The 8,034-nt window shown below is 40.0% G+C and overlaps 1 long non-coding RNA gene across 1 annotated transcript; it reads left to right on the forward strand.

Moving 5' to 3' along the window:
• The first annotated feature begins 1,037 nt into the window (after positions 1–1,037).
• LOC309633455 lies at positions 1,038–7,583 on the forward strand. The gene is made up of 2 exons (XR_014247538.1): positions 1,038–2,125; positions 7,449–7,583. It is a non-coding gene; the product is annotated as an uncharacterized lncRNA (long non-coding RNA).
• The last annotated feature ends 451 nt before the right edge of the window (positions 7,584–8,034 follow it).

Below are 8,034 nucleotides of genomic sequence, written 5' to 3' on the forward strand. Positions count from 1 at the left end.
AATGCCATCAGTAAAAAGTCTACAGACAATAAATGCTGAAGGGGTTTTAGAGATCTGTGTACCCTCTAGTTGCTGGTGGGATGTAAACTGGTAAGAGCCAGTAGTGAGAACAGAATGGAGGTGCGTTGAAAGGTAAAAATTGAACTACCATAGGATCTACTAGGCCCACTGCTGGGCCTAACCCCTGAGAAGACCAGAATCCAAAAGACACAGGCTGGCAATCCTGCACTGCATCAATATTTAGCATAGCCAAGACTTGGAAGTAACCAAAATGTCCATCAACAGATGAATGCACAAAGAAGAAGTGGTCCATGTACACAATGGAATATTCACCATGGAAAAGGATGAAACACTGCTCTTTGCAGCACCATAGATGAGCCTAGAGATGATCACAGAACATGAGGTAAGTCGGAAAGCAGACGACAAATAACCTGTGATATCACTCCTAGCTGTTACCTAACAGCTGACACGTATGCACATATTTCCACAGAGAAAGACTCTCACAGACTTAGAAAACAAACTATGGTTATCTAAAAGGAAAGGTGGGAGGAATGGATACATTAAGATTAGGGTTACCATACGTATACAAATACATATTAAACACATGTATCAAAAAGACCGACCATATACCAAGGGAGGTCTACTGAACGCTCTGTAATAATTTACACGGGGGCTTGCCTGGTGGCACCGTGGTTAAGAATCCGCCTGCCAATGCAGGGGACACAGGTTCGAACCCTGGTTCGGGAAGATCCCACATGCTGCAGAGCAACGAAGCTCGTGCACCACAACTAATGAGCCTACGCTCTGGAGCCCATGAGCCATAACTACTGAGCCCATGCACCACAACTATTGAAGCCCGCACGCCTAGAGCTCGTGCTCCTCAACAAGAGAAGCCACTGCAGTGAGAAGCCCGTGCACCGCAACGGAGAGTAGCCCCCGCTCACCGCAACTGGAGAAAGCCCACATGCAGCAACGAAGATCCAACTCAGCCAAAAATAAATAAATAAATAAAATAAATTTATTTAAAAAAATAATTTACATGGGAAGAGGCTCTGTACATGAATAGATATATATAATGTTCAATTGAACCTGATTGTGTACACCCAGAACAAACACTATTCTACTCATTACCCCAATTTAAAAAATTAAAACCACGAACAACAATTAATGAGACATAAAGTTACTGGGGTTTTCCCTGGCATATCCCATTCTAATTTACAACCTAGGAACACGACTTTCAGGAAGGCTCTGCTGCCCTAGTAACCAGATTTGGAAATGGAGAAATGCTGCCGCCTTGTGGCCGTTTCCCACAACAGCAGCTTTAAACACAGGGCTAACGGTCACTTGAGATTCACAGTAATTGTAGGGCCGTAAATGACACGTGTCCTCAAAAAATGTCCTGGGGTAGGTAATGGCCAAGAAAGTTCACAATACGGAAAATTTCTCAAGAAAACTGTTTGAAGAGGTAAGTGTTACTCACTCTGTTATTTTAAAAAAAGAAGAACATGAATAAAAGCTCAATGTCAGGAATTATTGGTTGGACGCAAATCCAAACTACAAAAACATTTCGCCACCCAATATTCAAAATGCCATCCGTAAAAAGTCTACAAATAATGAATGCTGACGGGTTGGTGGAGAAATGCATACCCACTATGCTGTTGGTTGGATGTAAACTGGTAACAGCTAATCATGAGAACAGAATGGAGCTGCGTTTAAAAGGTAAAAATTGAGCTACCATATGATGCGGCCGATCCCCTAATGGGCCTATACCCTAAGAAGACCAGAATCGGAAAGGCACAGACAGGCAAACATGAACTGCAGCAATATTGAAATAGCCAAGACATGGAAGCAAACAAAAGGTCCATAAACAAATGAATGGACAAAGAAGAAGTGGTACATGTACAGAATGGAATATTAGCCGTGAAAAACAATAAAAGAATGGCATATGCAGCACCACAGATGAGCCTAGAGATAATCACACAACGTGAAGTAAGTCAGAATGCGAAAGACAAATGTCCTATGATATCACTTATGGTATCTGAAAATTCATAAAAATGCACATATTTCCATAGAGAAAGACAATCTCAGATTGAGAAGACAAACTTATGGTTAAGCCAAAGAAAAGGTGTGAGGAGTGCATAAATTAGGATATTGGGGTTAACAAACATGTACTAATACATATAAAATATATCATCCCCAAAGACCTATGGAATACCAAGAGTGGTCTACTCAACACTTTGTAATAACCTACATGGAAAAGGACACAAAGATCAATAGATATATGTATATGTGTACATGAACAAGATTCTGTACACCTAGAACAAAAGACACTTTTCAATCAAATTTGCTCTGATAAAAACTACAACTTAAAGACACAAACAAGAATTAAGGAGGCTAAAACTTATGGGGGTTTGTCCTGGCACATTCCACTCTGATCTGCAACCTAAAAGCACAACTTGCAGCAAGGTTCTGTTTCCCTAGCAAGCAGAGTTGGCAACGTAGAAATGCTGCCACCCTAAGGCCGTTTCCTCAAACAGCAGCTTTAAATCCACTGCTAATGGTCATTAATATTCACAAGGACTGCAGGGCTGTAAATGACTCATGCCCTCAAAAACTGTCCTGGGGTAGGGAATGGCCAAAGAAATCCAAACGCAGCAAATTTTTCAAGAAGGCAATTTGAAGTTGTAAGTTTAGCTGAATCTTAAAAAAAAATGAAAAGGACATTGATAAATGCAAAACATCAGGAATTATTAGACGCATGCAAATCCAATCTACACAAAGGTATCACCTCACACCAGTCAGAATGACCATCAGCAAAAAGTCAACAAACGATAGATGTTGAAGAAGTTGTGGAGAATAGCGTAACCTCTCGGTCTAAGTGGGATGTAAACTGGGAACAGCCAATAATAGGAACAGAATGGCAGTGCGTTTAAAGGTAAAAATTGAGTCACCATATAATCCGGAAGGCCCACTATTGGGCCTGTCACCTGTGAAAGCCAGAATCAGAAAGACACAGGATGGAAAATCGTGTATTGCAGCAGTATTTACAATAGCCAAGACATGGAAGCAACAAAAATGTCCATCATCAGATGAATGGACGAAAAAGTGGTCCATGTACACAATGCAATATTAGACACAGAAAAGAATGAAACAATGCTGTTTGCAGCATCATAGATGAGGCTACAGATAATCACACAACTTGAAGTAAGTCAGAAAGCGAGAGACACATATCCTATGATATCACGTATAGGTGTTACCTAAAAATTGATAGGAATGAACCTATTTCCACAGAGAAGGACACTGACGTGCTCAGAAAACAAACTTGTGGTTAACCAAATGGAAAGGTGTGAGGAATGTATAACGGAGGATATTGGGTTTAACAGACATATGCTAATACTTATAAAATATATAATCATCAGACATACCGAATACCAAGAGAGGTCTACACAACATTCTGTAATAACCTATATGGAACAGGATCCAAACATGAAAAGATATATGAATCACTGAAAGAGATTCTGTACACCTAGAACAAACACAACATTGCAATCAAATTTGCTCTGAGAAAAATGAAAATTAAACTGAGAATACCAACAACAATTAAGTAGACATAGTTTTTGGGGGTTTGTCCTGGCACATTCCACTCTACTCTACAACCTACAAACAGGACTTCCAGGAAGGCTCTGTTGCCCTAGTAACCAGAGTTGGGAATATAGAAATGCTGCCCCCTCGTGGCCGTTGCCTGCAACAGCAGCTTTAAACGCAGACCTAATGGTCATGTGATAGTCACAATTACTACAGGGCTGTAAATGACACCTGCCCTCAAAAAATGTCCTGGTGCAGGTAATGGCCACAGGAATTCACAGAACATGGCACATTTCTCAAGGAAACAATTTGAAGAGGTAAGTTTCTGTGTTTCACTTTTAAAAAAAAGAAAGAAAACGGACGTAGATAAAAGCTCAATATCGGGAATTATTAGGCGCATGCAAATCCAAACTACAAAAAGGTATCACCATCCAACACTCAAAATGCCATCAGTAAAAAGTCTACAGACAATAAATGCTGAAGGGGTTTTAGAGATCTGTGTACCCTCTAGTTGCTGGTGGGATGTAAACTGGTAAGAGCCAGTAGTGAGAACAGAATGGAGGTGCGTTGAAAGGTAAAAATTGAACTACCATAGGATCTACTAGGCCCACTGCTGGGCCTAACCCCTGAGAAGACCAGAATCCAAAAGACACAGGCTGGCAATCCTGCACTGCATCAATATTTAGCATAGCCAAGACTTGGAAGTAACCAAAATGTCCATCAACAGATGAATGCACAAAGAAGAAGTGGTCCATGTACACAATGGAATATTCACCATGGAAAAGGATGAAACACTGCTCTTTGCAGCACCATAGATGAGCCTAGAGAGGATCACAGAACATGAGGTAAGTCGGAAAGCAGACGACAAATAACCTGTGATATCACTCCTAGCTGTTACCTAACAACTGACACGTATGCACATATTTCCACAGAGAAAGACTCTCACAGACTTAGAAAACAAACTATGGTTATCTAAAAGGAAAGGTGGGAGGAATGGATACATTAAGATTAGGGTTACCATACGTATACACATACATATTAAACACATGTATCAAAAAGACCGACCATATACCAAGGGAGGTCTACTGAACGCTCTGTAATAATTTACACGGGGGCTTGCCTGGTGGCACCGTGGTTAAGAATCCGCCTGCCAATGCAGGGGACACAGGTTCGAACCCTGGTTCGGGAAGATCCCACATGCTGCAGAGCAATGAAGCTCGTGCACCACAACTAATGAGCCTACGCTCTGGAGCCCATGAGCCATAACTACTGAGCCCATGCACCACAACTATTGAAGCCCGCATGCCTAGAGTCCGTGCTCCTCAACAAGAGAAGCCACTGCAGTGAGAAGCCCGTGCACCGCAACGGAGAGTAGCCCCCGCTCACCGCAACGGGAGAAAGCCCACATGCAGCAACGAAGATCCAACTCAGCCAAAAATAAATATATAAATAAAATAAATTTATTTAAAAAAATAATAGTAATTTACATGGGAAGAGGCTCTGTACATGAATAGATATATATAATGTTCAATTGAACCTGATTGTGTACACCCAGAACAAACACTATTCTACTCATTACCCCAATTTAAAAAATTAAAACCACGAACAACAATTAATGAGACATAAAGTTACTGGGGCTTTCCCTGGCATATCCCATTCTAATTTACAACCTAGGAACACGACTTTCAGGAAGGCTCTGCTGCCCTAGTAACCAGATTTGGAAATGGAGAAATGCTGCCGCCTTGTGGCCGTTTCCCACAACAGCAGCTTTAAACACAGGGCTAACGGTCACTTGAGATTCACAGTAATTGTAGGGCCGTAAATGACACGTGTCCTCAAAAAATGTCCTGGGGTAGGTAATGGCCAAGAAAGTTCACAATACGGAAAATTTCTCAAGAAAACTGTTTGAAGAGGTAAGTGTTACTCACTCTGTTATTTTAAAAAAAGAAGAACATGAATAAAAGCTCAATGTCAGGAATTATTGGTTGGACGCAAATCCAAACTACAAAAACATTTCGCCACCCAATATTCAAAATGCCATCCGTAAAAAGTCTACAAATAATGAATGCTGACGGGTTGGTGGAGAAATGCATACCCACTATGCTGTTGGTTGGATGTAAACTGGTAACAGCTAATCATGAGAACAGAATGGAGCTGCGTTTAAAAGGTAAAAATTGAGCGACCATATGATGCGGCCGATCCCCTAATGGGCCTATACCCTAAGAAGACCAGAATCGGAAAGGCACACACAGGCAAACATGCACTGCAGCAATATTTACAATAGCCAAGCCATGCAAGCAAACAAAATGTCCATCAACAGATAAATGGACAAAGAAGAAGTGGTATACGTACCGAATGGAATAGTAGGTTCGGAAAAAAAATGAACAATGCGGTTTTCAGGACTACACATGAGCCTAGAAATAATCATATTACGTTAAGTAAGTCAAAAGGGAATGACAAATATCCTATGATATCATTTATACATGTTATCCTAAGATTGCTACCAATGAACATATTTCCACAGAAAAAGACACTCACAGACTTATAAAACAAACTAATGGTTAACCAAAATGAAAGGTGGGAGGACGGATAAATTAGGATTATGGGGCTAACATACATATACTAATGTATGTTAAATGTATATAAACCTATAACATATGAACTATATGAATTATATAATCACCAATACATATAAAATATATAATGACAAAACACCTACCAAATACCAAGGGAGGTCTACTCAACATTCTGTAATAACATACATGGTAACAGGATCCAAAGATGAACAGACATATGTATGAATCATTGACCAGATTCTGTACAGCCAGACAATCACAACACTCTAATCAAATTTCCTCCGATAAGAAATATAAATTAAATTTAAAAAACGAACCTAAGTAAGGAGACATAAACTTCTGTGGTCTTGTCCCAGCACATTCCACTCTAATTTACAACCGAGGAATACGACGTCCAGGAAGACTCTGTTGTCCTAGTAACAAGAGTTGAGAACGTAATAATGCTGCCGCCTTGTGGCTGTTTCCCACAACAGCAGCATTAAACCCAGTGCTAATGGTCGCTTAATAGTCACAAGGACTGCAGGGCTGTAAATGACACCTGCCCTCAAAAAATGTCCTGGGGTAGGGAATAGGCAAGAAAATTCAACACATGACAAATTTTTCAAGAAGTCAATATGAAGAGGGAAGTTGTACTCACTCTTTAAAAAAAAGGAAAAGGAAAAAAAAGGACATGCCTAAAGCTCAGTATAAGGAATTATTAGCTGCATGCAAATCCAACATCCACAAAGGTTTCAGCTCTCACCAGTCAAATGACCATCAGCAAAACGTCTACAAACTATAAACACTGAAGAGGTTTTAGGGAACTGTGTACCTTCTAGCTGCTGGTGGGATGTAAAGTGGTAACAGCACTAATGAGAACAGAATGGAGCTGCGTTTAAAAGGTAAAAATTGAGCTACCATATGATGCGGCCGATCCCCTAATGGGCCTATACCCTAAGAAGACCAGAATCGGAAAGGCACAGACAGGCAAACATGCACTGCAGCAATATTGAAATAGCCAAGACATGGAAGCAAAGAAAAGGTCCATAAACAGATGAATGGACAAAGAAGAAGTGGTACATGTACAGAATGGAATACTAGCCACGAAAAAAAATAAAAGAATGACATATGCAGCACCAAAGATAAGCCTAGAGATAATCACACAATGTGAAGTAAGTCAAAATGTGAAAGACAAATGTCCTATAATATCACTTACGGTATCTGAAAATTCATAAAAATCAACATATATCGATAGCGAAAGACAATCTCAAATTGAGAAGACAAACTTATGGTTAAGCCAATGAAAAGGTGTGAGGAATGGATAAATTAGGATATTGGGGTTAACAAACATATACTAATACATATAAAATATATCATCCCCAAAGACCTATGGAATACCAAGAGTGGTCTACTCAACACTTTGTAATAACCTACATGGAAAAGGACACAAAGATCAATAGATATATGTATATGTGTACATGAACAAGATTCTGTACACCTAGAACAAAAGACACTTTTCAATCAAATTTGCTCTGATGAAAATTAAAACTTAAAGACGCAAACAAGAATTAAGGAGGCTAAAACTTATGGGGGTTTCTCCTGGCACATTCCACTCTAATCTGCAACCTAAAAGCACAACTTGCAGCAAGGTTCTGTTTCCCTAGCAAGCAGAGTTGGCAACGTAGAAATGCTGCCACCCTAAGGCCGTTTCCTCAAAGAGCAGCTTTAAATCCACTGCTAATGGTCACTAATATTCACAAGGACTGCAGGGCTGTAAATGACTCATGCCCTCAAAAACTGTCCTGGGGTAGGGAATGGCCAAAAAAATCCAAACGCAGCAAATTTTTCAAGAAGGCAATTTGAAGTTGTAAGTTTAGCTGAATCTTAAAAAAAA

Source organism: Balaenoptera borealis, assembly GCF_965194805.1.
Source record: "Balaenoptera borealis genome assembly, chromosome: 8".
Taxonomy (NCBI): domain Eukaryota; kingdom Metazoa; phylum Chordata; class Mammalia; order Artiodactyla; family Balaenopteridae; genus Balaenoptera; species Balaenoptera borealis.